This window comes from Procambarus clarkii, chromosome 36, assembly GCF_040958095.1.
Source record: "Procambarus clarkii isolate CNS0578487 chromosome 36, FALCON_Pclarkii_2.0, whole genome shotgun sequence".
In the NCBI taxonomy this organism is placed as follows: Eukaryota; Metazoa; Arthropoda; class Malacostraca; order Decapoda; family Cambaridae; genus Procambarus; species Procambarus clarkii.
In genome coordinates, this window is record NC_091185.1 from 17,533,613 (window position 1) to 17,553,268 (window position 19,656).

General features: G+C 38.7%; 1 protein-coding gene across 1 annotated transcript in view; it reads right to left on the minus strand.

Annotated features, from left to right (window-relative positions):
* The window catches only part of LOC138371659 (uncharacterized), a 142,221-nt gene that overhangs the window by 69,804 nt on the left and 52,761 nt on the right, over positions 1–19,656 (minus strand). The window lies entirely within an intron of this gene.

The following is a 19,656-nucleotide window of genomic DNA, read 5'->3' on the forward strand; positions in this document are numbered from 1 at the left end:
CTCTAGTGGGAGCCCTGAGGACAGAGTTGGACTCTCTGCGGGAGGAGGTGCGTCAGCTTAAAAAACAACGAGAAGTAACGAAGGAGGAGACCAGCAGTAAAGGGACCTCGTCTTGGAGAGTTGCGAAAGACAGGGGCCTTAAGAAGACTTTGATAAAGCCGCCTTCAAACGCCATAGCAACTTCAAATTCATTTGACGTTTTGGAGGACGAGTGCTGTGGAGAGACTGTGGATCGCGCAAAAGGGAAAGCAACGAAGAGAAAGGAAGCGCAGGCCCCTCAGAAAGTAAAGGAAGTACCTAAGCAAACATTAGTTGTGGGAGATTCCCAGATAAGGTATTTGGATAGAACGTTTTGTGCTAGAGATAGGGGGAACAGGTTAAGGGTTTGCTATCCCGGAGCTGGCATTGGTGATATTATAAACAACATGAATGATATTATGGCTGGTAATGGGAACAATCCCATTATTTGCATTAGCGTGGGAGGAAATGATGTTGGTCGAGTCAGGAGTGAGGAACTGATTCAGAGGTATAAAACAGCCATAGAGTTAGTTAGGAGCAAGGGAGGAATCCCGATCATATGTGGCATTCTTCCAAGAAAGGGAGTGGGAAATGAATGGATATCGAGGGCACTTGGTGTCAATTGCCGGCTGGAAAGATATTGCAAATCAAATGCAATATCTTTCATAGACAACTGGGAACACTTCTATGGAAGAAATGAAATGTATGCTCGTGATGGGGTGCATCTATCGAGAGCTGGGGTTGTTGCTGTTGCGAACTCGCTAGAAGAAGTGGTTAGAGGTGTTTGTTTGGGTTTAAACTGTTAGTAGATAGAGGTATGGGAATTGATTTGGAGGAAGGAGGTAATAAAAGTATGTGTTTGTGGGAGAAAGGAATTGGCAAAACGATCAGGGAAAGAGAAGGTCCGGAAAATAACAATTCACTTAGGGTATATTACACTAACAGTAGAAGTCTAAGAAATAAAATTAACGAATTAAATGCTCTTGTCTGCACAGAAAAAATAGATATTATTGCACTTACCGAAACGTGGATGAATGTAGAAAATAGAGAACTATTAGCTGAATATCAAATATATGGATTTAAACTATTTCACACAGATAGATATATTAGACGAGGAGGTGGAGTAGCCATATATGTTAGGGACAATTTGAAATGTAGTCTCAAAGAGGGAATCAAAACAGAGCCACACACAGAAACTATTTGGATTGAATTAAACGAAAAAGCTAATAATATTTTAATAGGAGTAATATATAGGCCACCAAATTTAGACAGAATGGAAGCAAAGCATCTATGGGATGAAATATCTAGAGCATCTAGATCTAACAGTATTTATGTCATGGGTGACTTTAATTTTAGCGGAATAAACTGGTTGAACAAAACAGGGAATAGTGAAGCAGAAGATTTTCTAGAATTAATTGACGATTGCTTTCTTACGCAACACATTAAGGAACCAACACGGGAAAATAATATTTTAGATTTAGTGTTAACTAACAGGGAAACGCAAATTAATGACATCGAAATAGGGAGTGAGCTAGGGAGCAGTGATCACAAAGAAATCAGATTTAGCATAGAATGGAATAGACCAGTAGGAGAAAATTCTGTTAAAGTGCCAGATTTTCGAAAAGCTGATTTTAATAGCCTAAGAAATTTTTTGGGTCAAATTGATTGGAAAGGCTTGGGTATGGGGTGTGGGCCGGTCTTGGAGCGAGACATGAACCCAGCGATAGGTGACTTAAATGGGGATTTCGATGTGGATTCAATATATAACTTATTTAAGAATATTCTAAACAAAGCACAGGAACGTAGTATACCATACAAATTGAATAGATCGTATACTAATGACCCAAAGTGGATAACAAAGAATTTGAAGAACCTTATAGGTAAAAAGAGAGCTTGGTACAAAAGGATTAAAAATGGGGAGGTCACTTTAGAACAGGAATTCGTACAACTGGTTAGTAATGTTAAAAAAGAGATAAGGAAAGCAAAAAGAAACTATGAAGTTCGCATAGCAGGGCAAGCAAAGACAAATCCTAAAGGGTTTTTTCAGTTATATCGTACTAAGACTAGGGAAAGGATAGGTCCATTAAAAACTGAGACAGGTCAAATAACAGATAGTGATGAAGAGATGAGTAGTATTTTTAATAAATATTTTGTATCTGTATTTACTAAAGAGGAACTTAACAATATGCCTTCAGCCGAACAAGTCTATGTGGGTGGGGACGAGGACAGGTTGACGAGTTTAGCAGTTACCAGGGAGGATGTTCTTAAACAAATAGTAAAACTCAAACCAAACAAATCCCCAGGGCCGGATGAAGTGTTTGCTAGGGTGCTTAAAGAATGCAAAGAGGAGCTTTGTGACCCACTGTCAACCATATTTAATAAATCAATAGAGTCAGGCAGAGTGCCAGAGTTTTGGAAAGTTGCTAATGTGATACCAGTTTTTAAGAAAGGAGATAGATCACTTGCGTCTAACTATCGACCAATTAGCCTAACGTCTATTGTGGGAAAGTTACTCGAATCTATAATAGCAAATAAAATTCGTCTTCATCTTGAAAAACATAAATTAATAATTGAGTCGCAACATGGTTTTATAAATGGCCGTTCATGTTTAACAAATTTGTTATCTTTTTATTCTAGCATTGCTGAGGCAGTTGATAGTGGTAAGGATTGCGATGTTGTATACCTTGACTTTAGCAAAGCTTTTGATACAGTGCCACATGAAAGACTGATTAAAAAAATAGAGTCTCATGGTATTGGGGGTGCTATATTAAGCTGGATTAGGGCATGGCTATACCAAAGGAAACAGAGAGTTAGTATAAATGGAATCAAGTCAGAGTGGGAAAATGTTGTAAGTGGAGTGCCTCAAGGCTCTGTCCTGGGACCTCTGTTGTTTATAATATATATAAATGATTTAGATTCAGGTTTGAGTAGCAACATTTGCAAATTTGCCGATGATACGAAAATCGGTAGGGAAATTAATTCGGAGGAGGACTCACTATCACTTCAAGTTGATCTAGATAGGGTTTTGAAATGGTCAAAGGATTGGCAGATGCAGTTTAATGCTGATAAATGTAAAGTTCTGAGGTTAGGTAATGATGATAGAGTTACAAGATACGAGCTAGATGGTGTTGTGATTGCGAAGTCGGATTGCGAAAGGGATCTGGGAGTTATGATTAGTAAGAATTTAAAACAAAAGGATCAATGCATAAATGTTCGTAATAAGGCAAATCGGACACTTGGATTTATTAATCGCAGCGTTAGTAACAAGACACCTGGTGTGGTTCTCAAGCTATATCTTGCTCTAGTTAGGCCCCATTTAGATTATGCAGTTCAGTTTTGGTCGCCATATTATAGAATGGATATAAATTCACTTGAACGTGTCCAGCGTAGGATGACTAAGTTAATTCCCCAAATTAGAAATCTTTCATATGAAGAAAGATTAACAAAGCTTAAGTTGCATTCACTGGAAAGGCGAAGAGTTAGGGGTGACATGATAGAGGTTTACAAGTGGATGAATGGACATAACCGGGGGGATATTAATAGGGTATTAAAAGTATCAACACAGGACAGAACACGAAACAATGGATATAAATTGGATAAGTTTAGATTTAGGAAAGACTTGGGTAAATACTGGTTCAGTAACAGGGTTGTTGATTTGTGGAACCAATTGCCGCGTAACATTGTGGAGGTGGGGTCCCTCGATTGTTTCAAGCACGGGTTGGACAAGTATATGAGTGGGATTGGGTGGTTATAGAATAGGAGCTGCCTCGTATGGGCCAATAGGCCTTCTGCAGTTACCTTTGTTCTTATGTTCTTATGTTCTTATGATACTGAAGATCTGTGGAGGTGCAACTGCACCCTGCGTGACGGGAGATGTCTCCCATCTTACCCGATGAGTGATCGCTTCCAGTCATAGTCGTGTTTAGTTCCCTCGATGATATGTTTGCTTCTAATCATGGAAGCTATTGTATTCTATTTAAGTTAATTGTATTTTATTTAAGATAATATTATTTTAGTTAAATTAAGATATTTTTAAGTTACCTCGTTGAGTGATGGCTTCCAGTCACAGTCGTTTTTTGTTACCTTGGCGACGCACAGGTATTGCTACACCTAACGTTCTATGACGTCATAAGCCAGCAGGACTTCATCTTCCTCATTAAGTCCATTTTCCGTAATTAAATATTTAATGCCATTTTCATATTTTTCCTATCTTATATATTTACCCGAGAAGATTAAAGGGCTGTGCCTTCTGTCATACCTAATGTTGACCAGATTGTTGTTGTGAACATTAGAGATGCCGTGTCATCACCCAGCCACCCTTTATCTTCCATGAATAAGTCCCTATTCTGTGATGGGGTAATTGACCCCATGTTTTAGTATATAATGTTAAATCCCATTTTCAATTATTATTTCTGGTTAAAGAACGCATACCGAACATAAGAATAAAATTGCAGAAGGCCTTTTTTGGAGGGCCTTACATAAGAACATGAGAATAAAGGTAACTGCAGAAGGCCTATTGGCAAATACGAGGGAGCTCCTATCTATAACCACCCAATCCCACTCATATACATGCCCAACCCCCGCTTGAAACAATCGAGGGACCCCACATCCACCACGTTACGCGGTAATTGGTTCCACAAATCAACAACTCTGTTACCGAACCAGTATTTACCCAAGTCTTTCCAAAATCTAAACTTATCCAATTTATACCCATTGTTTCGTGTTCTGTCTTGTGTTGATACTTTTAATACCCTATAATATCCCCTTTGTTATATCCATTCATCCACTTGTAAACTTCTATCATGTCACCCCTAACTCTTCGCCTTTCTAGTGAGTGCAATTTAAGCTTTATTAATCTTTCTTCATACGAAAGATTTCTAATTTGGGGAATTAACTTAGTCATCTTACGCTGGACACGTTCAAGTGAATTTATATCCATTCTGTAGTATGGCGACCAAAGCTGAACTGCATAATCTAAATGGGGCCTAACCAGAGCAAGATATAGCTGAAGAACCACACCAGGTGTCTTGTTACTAACGCTTCGATTAATAAATCCCAATGTCCTATTTGCCTTATTACGAACATTCATGCATTGATCCTTTTGTTTTAAATTCTTACTAATCATAACTCCCAGATCCCTTTCGCGATCCGACTTCGCAATCTCAACATCATCTAGCTCGTATATTGTAACTCTATCATCATTACCTAGCCTCAGAACTTTACATTTATCAGCATTAAACTGCATCTGCCTGCCTCCTCAAGCACCTCTGACTCACCAACAAAGACTTCAAGCAGCAAGATGGAAAAAAATAGATGATGCTTTAGCCTTACCTGGCGAACTAGACCAACCTTTCAATCTGAAAGAACTCAGAAGTGCTACAAAGAAAACTAAAAATACAGCTCCAGGCGAGGACAAAATCACTTACAACATGCTAACCAAGCTAGGAGAAAAGGGTGAAGAAGCCTTCTTGAATTTCATCAACAGAGTATGGGTGACAAGAACCCGACCACTCTTGGAACAGTGCAATTATAGTTCCCATTCCAAAACCTAAAGACCCAGGAAATCCAAGACCCATCTCATTAACAAGCTGTCTGGACAAAACTGCAGAAAGAATGGCCCTTAATCGAATTGAATGGAAAGCCAATCCACTACACCAAAATATGTGTGCTTACAGAAAAGGTGTTGGAACCACAGAATGCCTTACCTCCCTCCTGGATAAAATCAATGACAAACCTGGAATCCTTATTTTTCTAGACCTTGAAAAAGCCTTCGAGTTAGCCAGTGCTCCAGCTACACTGTGCTGCCTTGTGGATAAGGAAATCAAAGGACATGCTCTTGCTTTTGCCAAAGGAAGCCTGCTTAACCGAGAAGCTAAAGTCAAATTCCAAGGAAAAACATCGACCTCAAAGAGGTTGGAAAATGGAACTCCGCAGGGAGGAATACTAAGCCCCTTCCTCTTCAACTGTCTCATGGAACAATTCATGAAGCTCAAGCTACCAAAAGCCAAACTTCTTAACTATGCAGACGACGGTCATCATCAATGGCAAAGGTGCAAGGAACCATGCACAAAAATGCCTAGATATTATCAGCAGGGAAGCGGAACGCATAGCAGTGAAAATAAACAGTAATAAAGCAAAAGCTATGACCGTTAAAATGAGAACTCAAGACATCAGACTCACAATACAAGGACAAGAAATTGAGTGGGTTACCTCTTTTCAATACCTAGGAGTCATAATAGACAACCAGTTGAAATTCACTCAAGAAATTGAATATCTTCGGCAACGCTGTAAAGCCAGAAACTCAGCTTTGCGCTCCCTGACCAGTCTTAGAAAGGGTGCATCTCTACCAGTATTCAAAATGTACTACGTTCAAGCAGTTAGGTCACTCATCGACTATGCTGCTCCTGCTCTTACATCCCTCAGTGATAACCAATGGGAGAAACTGGAAGTGTGTCAAAATGATGCTCTCAGAACAATGCTGGGAGCACCTATATGGACGCGTAGAGAGAACCTTAGAATGGAAACAAATTTACCAGCATTAGAAAACAGGATGAAACAAAGGATAGCCACCATAATAGGAAAACTTACTGGAACAACCGCCAGACTGTCAATCAAAGACAGCATACAGAGATCCTTTCAGAAAAACCTACAGTATAGAACAAGCTCATGGATGGATAATGTGGTCAAGATTTTAGAGGAAATGGACCTGAAATTAACCTTTAAAAACAAAGGGGAAGATAGACCATATCAACACTTTCGACAGCCTCCTGCATGGGAAGAATCGAATCTAAAGATAATCATTGAAAGATTACCAGTTAAAAAATCAGCATGTGACCCGCAAAGGCTCAAGGAAGTAATAGAACAACAAATGGAAACTATCTCTAGACCCACAACGACTCACATCTTCACAGACGGATCAGTTGATCAAGAAAAAGGTTCTGCTGGGGCAGCAGTTTACACTACCAGCCATGAAGCTTACTGGAGCATGAATAGTGGGTGCTCAACATTGCAAACAGAATTATATGCCCTGAAGGAGGCAATAAACTACGCAATTGAGAATAATTTACATGATGTCATCATTCATACCGACTCTAAATCTTCACTCCAGGCATTGTTATCCAGTCAGCACAGAGATAATATACAACTCCTCACAGAAATTCAACATATAGAAAAAGAAGCCCATAATCAAGGACTGTCAATCACCCTAAATTGGATACCAAGTCACATTGGCATAGATGGTAATGAAAAGGCAGACTCACTACACTTGGATTTATTAATCGCAGCGTTAGTAACAAGACACCTGGTGTGGTTCTCAAGCTATATCTTGCTCTAGTTAGGCCCCATTTAGATTATGCAGTTCAGTTTTGGTCGCCATATTATAGAATGGATATAAATTCACTTGAACGTGTCCAGCGTAGGATGACTAAGTTAATTCCCCAAATTAGAAATCTTTCATATGAAGAAAGATTAACAAAGCTTAAGTTGCATTCACTGGAAAGGCGAAGAGTTAAGGGTGACATGATAAAGGTTTACAAGTGGGTGAATGGACATAACAAAGGGGATATTAATAGGGTATTAAAAGTATCAACACAAGACAGAACACGAAACAATGGGTATAAATTGGATAAGTTTAGATTTAGGAAAGACTTGGGTAAATACTGGTTCAGTAACAGGGTTGTTGATTTGTGGAACCAATTACCGAGTAACGTGCTGGAGGTGGGGTCCCTCGATTGTTTCAAGCGCGGGTTGGACAAGTATATGAGTGGGATCGGGTGGTTATAAATAGGAGCTGCCTCGTATGGGCCAATAGGCCTTCTGCAGTTGCCTTTGTTCTTATGTTCTTACTAGCAAAAACTGCCACTGCTCTACCTGTTCTACAGGTTCAAATACCTCCAAGTTTCTCACAGATAAAGGAGCAAATCAAGAAGAAAATATTCTCAACTATCAAAAGTCGCCACAGAGCCAAAGTAGCGGAAGGAAGATCCACTGCGATTTGGTACGAACAAGCCACTGGTTACTCCTCTTTCAAGCCTGGCAAAAAGATATCCAGAGACATTGCAGTAGCCATACACAGACTCAGACTTGGTCACAAGTGCTGCTGGGAGGTAATGAACGCAATAGTTAAAGAGTGTCACATCTGTGAAACTGAAGCAGAGGCGCCACTATTGCACTACTTACTGGAATGTGAAGCTACTGAACCCCTGCGCATCAATCTCAATATTAATGCAACGACAGCCGCTGCATTAGATGCACATTCCACCGCGACTACAATGATTAGAAAAGTTGTTGAGGAATGGGACTCATTAGTGAGCATTCTGCATCTACATCCGCCACCAAGATAATGTTAATAGAACAAGATTAAACCAGTGCATTAAAACAGAAGCGATAAATAAGCAGGGAAAAAAAGAGAAATCCCCTCCACCATTTTAAACTTAGACCCAAATATCACAGGAAAAAGGTTATCATGTATAACCAAACTCAATTACGGGCTCACCATAGCCCGTGCTACATGGACACTTCGGCCTGAGTAGCTAAATCTTTAACAACAACAACAGCCACGCCACTACCCACACACCCTGAGCCACCAGGGAGGGCCCCGCAGAACTAACAGGTAACACCGGTACAATGCCTGTACCAGAGTACACCTCTCGAAGAAGGGCCCTCATCCAAAGGCCTCACAGGCAGAGAAATCACTTCCGCATCACCATTGTTGGAAATTTCCAACACTAAATACAACACTGTTGTATTCTCATTAATTATTACTAATTCTACTAATCATTGTAGTGATAAAATTAACCCAACGTAGAGAGAGTTCACATGTACTAATAATTACATCTGTACAATAAGGCTAGAATTCTTACGTCACCCGACGCCAGCATTGCGTCAGATTCCATTGTAATAAACACATTTATATCCAATGTGTCTGAGAATTGAATTTGATTCTCTATAAACAACGGTGTTCTGTGTGATAATTAATTACAGATAAACTGATCTCCAACTAAAGCCAAATAGAGCATTTATAGTTATAGCTGTTATCTCGTCATTAAATTAACGTCACGCGTGAATGCCCTGGAGAGACTTTCATTCTTCTCCATTGTTCGTTTACTATCATAAAACGGGCAAATAATAATATTTAACTCCTCCTAATAATAAACCCGTCCTAACCCGAGCATTTCAGTCACAACTGCGAGAAATGATAATATCCGTCATAAATAATTTGAGTAACAAACGCGGGACGTGGAGCGGGGCGGAGGAGACGCCAGTACACGAGGTGACGCGTTCACGAGGTGACGCGTACACGAGGCAACGCGCTCACGACGAGACGCCATTACCCCAGCCACCAGGGTAGACGCCATCAAGATCTCTAGAAGAAAGTCGCCACTGTGAGGTGTGAAGAACCTTTGCAGAACCTTAACTTCCCTGGTGTCAGTGTCATTTACATAACCAGTCGAATGGTCAAGAGATTAATTTGATATTCGGCCAGAACCTGTTAAATTTGGTTCTATGTAATACCACGTGACCGGCCAGTGAAGCGCGTCAGTATCTAGGATAGGCTAGACCGGAACCTAGGACGCGAACTTCGGCAAGCCTTAACTTACACAGTGCCCATATTAGCTAAGTACCTTATCCTTATTTGATGCATCATATAGGGGGTGGGTTTATAGCTGGGTAGCTTGTCGTGACGCCGTGCGACAATAAAAAACTACAGGTCATTATTTTCTCTTATTGTTAATATTAATTTTTTTGAACATAGATATCTAGTAACTTATTCTGTTGCTACTGAAAACAATTTGATTTACAGTGTGTGTGAAGAATTCTCCGAGCTGTCATTTCCCATGTTAATCATCTCCCAGTGTTCTATGATGAGTCCAGGAGAATCAGAGGATGAGTCGTAACTAACTTCTTGGGAATCGTCATTAAGCTAAGATTCCTTTCGTATTCCTTGATTATTATCTGTATTCCTTTACATGCAGAACTCTGTTCATTGGATTAACATGTGTTTATTATAATTATTATGTTTCATGTTCGTAATCTATGTTCTCTTTGAAGATAAAGATAATGACTCTATAAATATTCATAGGATTAGATTATTATACATTGGACTGGTGAACGAACCACACTAGTTCCTGGACGTATTGAGTTCCAGTAATACCCCCCCAATGTAGGTGTTTGAGGCTTTGATTCATTTAATTATACAGCCCATTAATTATTTCAGTGATCATATTCTCTAGTATTTTATCCATAGTTACTGATTCATCTAGGAATATTCTAATGATCATGTTTTCTTAGTTTCCCTCTTTACTATAAAAGCGGGTGGTCCTTCGTAATTGATTTTCTTTACTTTAATATTTAAATAATTAGAGTCGTAATTGATTTTCTTTACTTTAATATTTAAATAATTAGAGTCAAGCCCCAAATGTCCCACATTATGGTCCCCTTGATGCTCGTGATGGGGTGCATCTATCGAGAGCTGGGGTTGTTGCTGTTGCGAACTCGCTAGAAGAAGTGGTTAGAGGTGTTTGTTTGGGTTTAAACTGTTAGTAGATAGAGGTATGGGAATTGATTTGGAGGAAGGAGGTAATAAAAGTTTGTGTTTGTGGGAGAAAGGAATTGGCAAAACGATCAGGGAAAGAGAAGGTCCGCAAAATAACAATTCACTTAGGGTATATTACACTAACAGTAGAAGTCTAAGAAATAAAATTAACGAATTAAATGCTCTTGTCTGCACAGAAAAAATAGATATTATTGCACTTACCGAAACGTGGATGAATGTAGAAAATAGAGAACTATTAGCTGAATATCAAATATATGGATTTAAACTATTTCACACAGATAGATATATTAGACGAGGAGGTGGAGTAGCCATATATGTTAGGGACAATTTGAAATGTAGTCTCAAAGAGGGAATCAAAACAGAGCCACACACAGAAACTATTTGGATTGAATTAAACGAAAAAGCTAATAATATTATAATAGGAGTAATATATAGGCCACCAAATTTAGACAGAATGGAAGCAAAGCATCTATGGGATGAAATATCTAGAGCATCTAGATCTAACAGTATTTATGTCATGGGTGACTTTAATTTTAGCGGAATTAACTGGTTGAACAAAACAGGGAATAGTGAAGCAGAAGATTTTCTAGAATTAATTGACGATTGCTTTCTTACGCAACACATTAAGGTACCAACACGGGAAAATAATATTTTAGATTTAGTGTTAACTAACAGGGAAACGCAAATTAATGACATCGAAATAGGGAGTGAGCTAGGGAGCAGTGATCACAAAGAAATCAGATTTAGCATAGAATGGAATAGACCAGTAGGAGAAAATTCTGTTAAAGTGCCAGATTTTCGAAAAGCTGATTTTAATAGCCTAAGAAATTTTTTGGGTCAAATTGATTGGAAAGGCTTGGGTATGGGGTGTGGGCCGGTCTTGGAGCGAGACATGAACCCAGCGATAGGTGACTTAAATGGGGATTTCGATGTGGATTCAATATATAACTTATTTAAGAATATTCTAAACAAAGCACAGGAACGTAGTATACCATACAAATTGAATAGATCGTATACTAATGACCCAAAGTGGATAACAAAGAATTTGAAGAACCTTATAGGTAAAAAGAGAGCTTGGTACAAAAGGATTAAAAATGGGGAGGTCACTTTAGAACAGGAATTCGTACAACTGGTTAGAAATGTTAAAAAAGAGATAAGGAAAGCAAAAAGGAACTATGAAGTTCGCATAGCAGGGCAAGCAAAGACAAATCCTAAAGGGTTTTTTCAGTTATATCGTACTAAGACTAGGGAAAGGATAGGTCCATTAAAAACTGAGACAGGTCAAATAACAGATAGTGATGAAGAGATGAGTTGTATTTTTAATAAATATTTTGTATCTGTATTTACTAAAGAGGAACTTAACAATATGCCTTCAGCCGAACAAGTCTATGTGGGTGGGGACGAGGACAGGTTGACGAGTTTAGCAGTTACCAGGGAGGATGTTCTTAAACAAATAGTAAAACTCAAACCAAACAAATCCCCAGGGCCGGATGAAGTGTTTGCTAGGGTGCTTAAAGAATGCAAAGAGGAGCTTTGTGACCCACTGTCAACCATATTTAATAAATCAATAGAGTCAGGCAGAGTGCCAGAGTTTTGGAAAGTTGCTAATGTGATACCAGTTTTTAAGAAAGGAGATAGATCACTTGCGTCTAACTATCGACCAATTAGCCTAACGTCTATTGTGGGAAAGTTACTCGAATCTATAATAGCAAATAAAATTCGTCTTCATCTTGAAAAACATAAATTAATAATTGAGTCGCAACATGGTTTTATAAATGGCCGTTCATGTTTAACAAATTTGTTATCTTTTTATTCTAGCATTGTTGAGGCAGTTGATAGTGGTAAGGATTGCGATGTTGTATACCTTGACTTTAGCAAAGCTTTTGATACAGTGCCACATGAAAGACTGATTAAAAAAATAGAGTCTCATGGTATTGGGGGTGCTATATTAAGCTGGATTAGGGCATGGCTATACCAAAGGAAACAGAGAGTTAGTATAAATGGAATCAAGTCAGAGTGGGAAAATGTTGTAAGTGGAGTGCCTCAAGGCTCTGTCCTGGGACCTCTGTTGTTTATAATAAATATAAATGATTTAGATTCAGGTTTGAGTAGCAACATTTGCAAATTTGCCGATGATACGAAAATCGGTAGGGAAATTAATTCGGAGGAGGACTCACTATCACTTCAAGTTGATCTAGATAGGGTTTTGAAATGGTCAAAGGATTGGCAGATGCAGTTTAATGCTGATAAATGTAAAGTTCTGAGGTTAGGTAATGATGATAGAGTTACAAGATACGAGCTAGATGGTGTTGTGATTGCGAAGTCGGATTGCGAAAGGGATCTGGGAGTTATGATTAGTAAGAATTTAAAACAAAAGGATCAATGCATAAATGTTCGTAATAAGGCAAATCGGACACTTGGATTTATTAATCGCAGCGTTAGTAACAAGACACCTGGTGTGGTTCTCAAGCTATATCTTGCTCTAGTTAGGCCCCATTTAGATTATGCAGTTCAGTTTTGGTCGCCATATTATAGAATGGATATAAATTCACTTGAACGTGTCCAGCGTAGGATGACTAAGTTAATTCCCCAAATTAGAAATCTTTCATATGAAGAAAGATTAACAAAGCTTAAGTTGCATTCACTGGAAAGGCGAAGAGTTAGGGGTGACATGATAGAGGTTTACAAGTGGATGAATGGACATAACCGGGGGGATATTAATAGGGTATTAAAAGTATCAACACAGGACAGAACACGAAACAATGGATATAAATTGGATAAGTTTAGATTTAGGAAAGACTTGGGTAAATACTGGTTCAGTAACAGGGTTGTTGATTTGTGGAACCAATTGCCGCGTAACATTGTGGAGGTGGGGTCCCTCGATTGTTTCAAGCACGGGTTGGACAAGTATATGAGTGGGATTGGGTGGTTATAGAATAGGAGCTGCCTCGTATGGGCCAATAGGCCTTCTGCAGTTACCTTTGTTCTTATGTTCTTATGTTCTTATGTTCGAACCGGATGAACATAAATTATAATTACAAATACTAATTATTAATAACTAATCCTTGTGTGATGTAATCAAGACTAACCTTTTTAATTAATTGTGTCTACTAACAACGTAACACATAGGTTAGCCTAAGTCACACCAATTCATTGCTACTTATACCTTATGTATAAGGTAGCACTCGTGGGACGCAGTTTATTGCCCACAACATTTAAGAACATAAGAACAAAGGTAACTGCAGAAGGCCTATTGGCCCATACGAGGCAGCTCCTATTCTATAACCACCCAATCCCACTCATATACTTGTCCAACCCGTGCTTGAAACAATCGAGGGACCCCACCTCCACAATGTTACGCGGCAATTGGTTCCACAAATCAACAACCCTGTTACTGAACCAGTATTTACCCAAGTCTTTCCTAAATCTAAACTTATCCAATTTATATCCATTGTTTCGTGTTCTGTCCTGTGTTGATACTTTTAATACCCTATTAATATCCCCCCGGTTATGTCCATTTATCCACTTGTAAACCTCTATCATGTCACCCCTAACTCTTCGCCTTTCCAGTGAATGCAACTTAAGCTTTGTTAATCTTTCTTCATATGAAAGATTTCTAATTTGGGGAATTAACTTAGTCATCCTACGCTGGACACGTTCAAGTGAATTTATATCCATTCTATAATATGGCGACCAAAACTGAACTGCATAATCTAAATGGGGCCTAACTAGAGCAAGATATAGCTTGAGAACCACACCAGGTGTCTTGTTACTAACGCTGCGATTAATAAATCCAAGTGTCCGATTTGCCTTATTACGAACATTTATGCATTGATCCTTTTGTTTTAAATTCTTACTAATCATAACTCCCAGATCCCTTTCGCAATCCGACTTCGCAATCACAACACCATCTAGCTCGTATCTTGTAACTCTATCATCATTACCTAACCTCAGAACTTTACATTTATCAGCATTAAACTGCATCTGCCAATTCTTTGACCATTTCAAAACCCTATCTAGATCAACTTGAAGTGATAGTGAGTCCTCCTCCGAATTAATTTCCCTACCGATTTTCGTATCATCGGCAAATTTGCAAATGTTGCTACTCAAACCTGAATCTAAATCATTTATATATATTATAAACAACAGAGGTCCCAGGACAGAGCCTTGAGGCACTCCACTTACAACATTTTCCCACTCTGACTTGATTCCATTTATACTAACTCTCTGTTTCCTTTGGTATAGCCATGCCCTAATCCAGCTTAATATAGCACCCCCAATACCATGAGACTCTATTTTTTTAATCAGTCTTTCATGTGGCACTGTATCAAAAGCTTTGCTAAAGTCAAGGTATACAACATCGCAATCCTTACCACTATCAACTGCCTCAACAATGCTAGAATAAAAAGATAACAAATTTGTTAAACATGAACGGCCATTTATAAAACCATGTTGCGACTCAATTATTAATTTATGTTTTTCAAGATGAAGACGAATTTTATTTGCTATTATAGATTCGAGTAACTTTCCCACAATAGACGTTAGGCTAATTGGTCGATAGTTAGACGCAAGTGATCTATCTCCTTTCTTAAAAACTGGTATCACATTAGCAACTTTCCAAAAATCTGGCACTCTGCCTGACTCTATTGATTTATTAAATATGGTTGACAGTGGGTCACAAAGCTCCTCTTTGCATTCTTTAAGCACCCTAGCAAACACTTCATCCGGCCCTGGGGATTTGTTTGGTTTGAGTTTTACTATTTGTTTAAGAACATCCTCCCTGGTAACTGCTAAACTCGTCAACCTGTCCTCGTCCCCACCCACATAGACTTGTTCGGCTGAAGGCATATTGTTAAGTTCCTCTTTAGTAAATACAGATACAAAATATTTATTAAAAATACTACTCATCTCTTCATCACTATCTGTTATTTGACCTGTCTCAGTTTTTAATGGACCTATCCTTTCCCTAGTCTTAGTACGATATAACTGAAAAAACCCTTTAGGATTTGTCTTTGCTTGCCCTGCTATGCGAACTTCATAGTTTCTTTTTGCTTTCCTTATCTCTTTTTTAACATTTCTAACCAGTTGTACGAATTCCTGTTCTAAAGTGACCTCCCCATTTTTAATCCTTTTGTACCAAGCTCTCTTTTTACCTATAAGGTTCTTCAAATTCTTTGTTATCCACTTTGGGTCATTAGTATACGATCTATTCAATTTGTATGGTATACTACGTTCCTGTGCTTTGTTTAGAATATTCTTAAATAAGTTATATATTGAATCCACATCGAAATCCCCATTTAAGTCACCTATCGCTGGGTTCATGTCTCGCTCCAAGACCGGCCCACACCCCATACCCAAGCCTTTCCAATCAATTTGACCCAAAAAATTTCTTAGGCTATTAAAATCAGCTTTTCGAAAATCTGGCACTTTAACAGAATTTTCTCCTACTGGTCTATTCCATTCTATGCTAAATCTGATTTCTTTGTGATCACTGCTCCCTAGCTCACTCCCTATTTCGATGTCATTAATTTGCGTTTCCCTGTTAGTTAACACTAAATCTAAAATATTATTTTCCCGTGTTGGTTCCTTAATGTGTTGCGTAAGAAAGCAATCGTCAATTAATTCTAGAAAATCTTCTGCTTCACTATTCCCTGTTTTGTTCAACCAGTTTATTCCGCTAAAATTAAAGTCACCCATGACATAAATACTGTTAGATCTAGATGCTCTAGATATTTCATCCCATAGATGCTGTGCTTCCATTCTGTCTAAATTTGGTGGCCTATATATTACTCCTATTATAATATTATTAGCTTTTTCGTTTAATTCAATCCAAATAGTTTCTGTGTGTGGCTCTGTTTTGATTCCCTCTTTGAGACTACATTTCAAATTGTCCCTAACATATATGGCTACTCCACCTCCTCGTCTAATATATCTATCTGTGTGAAATAGTTTAAATCCATATATTTGATATTCAGCTAATAGTTCTCTATTTTCTACATTCATCCACGTTTCGGTAAGTGCAATAATATCTATTTTTTCTGTGCAGACAAGAGCATTTAATTCGTTAATTTTATTTCTTAGACTTCTACTGTTAGTGTAATATACCCTAAGTGAATTGTTATTTTGCGGACCTTCTCTTTCCCTGATCGTTTTGCCAATTCCTTTCTCCCACAAACACATACTTTTATTACCTCCTTCCTCCAAATCAATTCCCATACCTCTATCTACTAACAGTTTAAACCCAAACAAACACCTCTAACCACTTCTTCTAGCGAGTTCGCAACAGCAACAACCCCAGCTCTCGATAGATGCACCCCATCACGAGCATACATTTCATTTCTTCCATAGAAGTGTTCCCAGTTGTCTATGAAAGATATTGCATTTGATTTGCAATATCTTTCCAGCCGGCAATTGACACCAAGTGCCCTCGATATCCATTCATTTCCCACTCCCTTTCTTGGAAGAATGCCACATATGATCGGGATTCCTCCCTTGCTCCTAACTAACTCTATGGCTGTTTTATACCTCTGAATCAGTTCCTCACTCCTGACTCGACCAACATCATTTCCTCCCACGCTAATGCAAATAATGGGATTGTTCCCATTACCAGCCATAATATCATTCATGTTGTTTATAATATCACCAATGCCAGCTCCGGGATAGCAAACCCTTAACCTGTTTCCCCTATCTCTAGCACAAAACGTTCTATCCAAATACCTTATCTGGGAATCTTCCACAACTAATGTTTGCTTAGGTACTTCCTTTACTTTCTGAGGGGCCTGCGCTTCCTTTCTCTTCGTTGCTTTTCCTTTTGCGCGATCCACAGTCTCTCCACAGCACTCGTCCTCCAAAACGTCAAATGAATTTGAAGTTGCTATGGCGTTTGAAGGCGGCTTTATCAAAGTCTTCTTAAGGCCCCTGTCTTTCGCAACTCTCCAAGACGAGGTCCCTTTACTGCTGGTCTCCTCCTTCGTTACTTCTCGTTGTTTTTTAAGCTGACGCAATCCTCCCGCAGAGAGTCCAACTCTGTCCTCAGGGCTCCCACTAGAGTCACCAGGTCCTTCACTACAACTTCCATATTGCTATGATAATATAACAACACTCAGGAGCTCCGGTTAACACAACCTCTCACTGTGACTTCACCTGACCGACTGTCAGGTGAATTTAGGCCTACACTTCATACTGAAGTAAGAATCTTTAGGTCACCAGGAGCAACAGCTCATAACTTTATATTAAACACTAACACCAATTATGTGTTAACCATTTGGGCTATACAAATGTTTCAATATGGCTGTCAGCAGACTGTCCATTATAGCCTGAATCCATGTTATAGTTACTGATTCACTCAAGTCAGTGGATCATTAACATTTAGGGATCCAGTATACTAATATAAATTACTGATCTCATACTAGTTAATCATTACTAACCCTGATAACATTTTATTCCACAATTAGGAGTACATTCAGGAGTTAGATAATATTTACGGCAGTAGAATACTTGCCAAACACAATTAATTCTCTTGTGTTCATTTAATTTCTTATGCACCTAATTATACAAGTGTATATTATATAAAATCCGAAAAACCCAAAAACACAGCACAATTATTTGCACATTATTGCACCACAATATAATCTTTGCCAACCTTTATTAGGTAGCAATTTAGACTGTGATTGTGTTGAATTTGGCACAAGCATAGACTAAATATAGTTGTAGTTTCTTAAGTAGAAATTCTCACGACTAGGTTTGAGCTAGTTAGTGACACATATTATTCATTTTTGTGCTGACCCTATGAAGGGTGGGATTAACCATTTAGTGTGTAATTATATTTTATTGCATATTTCTATGTATGTCTTTGAGTGTTACTGTAAGTCCGCTACCCATCCGAAGCTGATTTTGAAGAGCTAAGCTGAGGAACACCTGTAGTGAGACCAAGGTACCACTCAAATCTTAGTTGCTTATTATTAGGTAGGTAGCTAACCTCTAAATGAGGTAAATTACAACCAGCCTCAAGAAAATATCAGGCTGTCAATAATTATACCTGCTCTACATCAAGGAGCAGACACTATAGCTATACAAATAGCTACATAAGCCCTATCAGGCTCAATTTACCGCAAGAATGAATCCTCTAGAAAGGAATGCAAGATTCTTGAGAACTCTTCAAATTCGCCTAGGAGAACTGCTTATCAGATGTCATCACTGTGTAGAAACTGACCCAGGTGACGTCTACAGACTAGCAACTTTCATAAGGAACGCTAACCAAAATTATGATCATTTAAAGACTGTAATCGAGTCCCACAGGAATTTATTCCAGGTCGGTCATACTGTCTCAGACCACTTACGTCTAACAGAATCTGATCTTGATAACTATGAACGTAGCGTTCAAACCAGGTTAGACCGATATAAGGAAGTGCTTGCGAGACAAGATATTCCCGAGTGGATAGAACAGATCATTAATAGACCTACACCCGAGTCAACACTCAGCTCAGATGAAATACTTGAGCTACCTCAAGATGAGGAGAATCCTCTAATCAATACTGATCACTACACAGGATCAACAACTGAAGTTCAACCTTCATCTTCTAACCTCTCATCTAATACAGCTCCATGTGATGATTTGTTTACAGTGTCTGACCAATTTTCAGACAACTCTTCTCCATGTTCCCTGGATTCTATAAGTTCAATACATGAGGCTACTGAATTAACTAGCTTATCACAAGAACCCAGAGAAACAAGTGAAGCTGCAGATGAAACAAGTGAAGCTGCAATAATCAGTGAATCTGAACCAGAAAATGATAAAGCTAATGCTGCAGCAGCAGTCGAAGCTGTAATCAAAGCTGAGGCCAAGCAAGAAGCCTTAAGCAACACAAGTAATGGTCACAATTACTCCTTCCAGCCTTCTAAAGTAAGTGCTAACAATGAGAAGACTATTATAAACCTTGTGCACCAATTATTAAATTTATCTTCACCAGAACAATCAGTTGACTCTTTGCAACCCTTTAGTTTCCAGCTTGAGTCCCTGATGAATTCTTTCAGTAAAGAGGTGAATCACCCAACTACTGAGTGGATGACTAAAATTATCATCC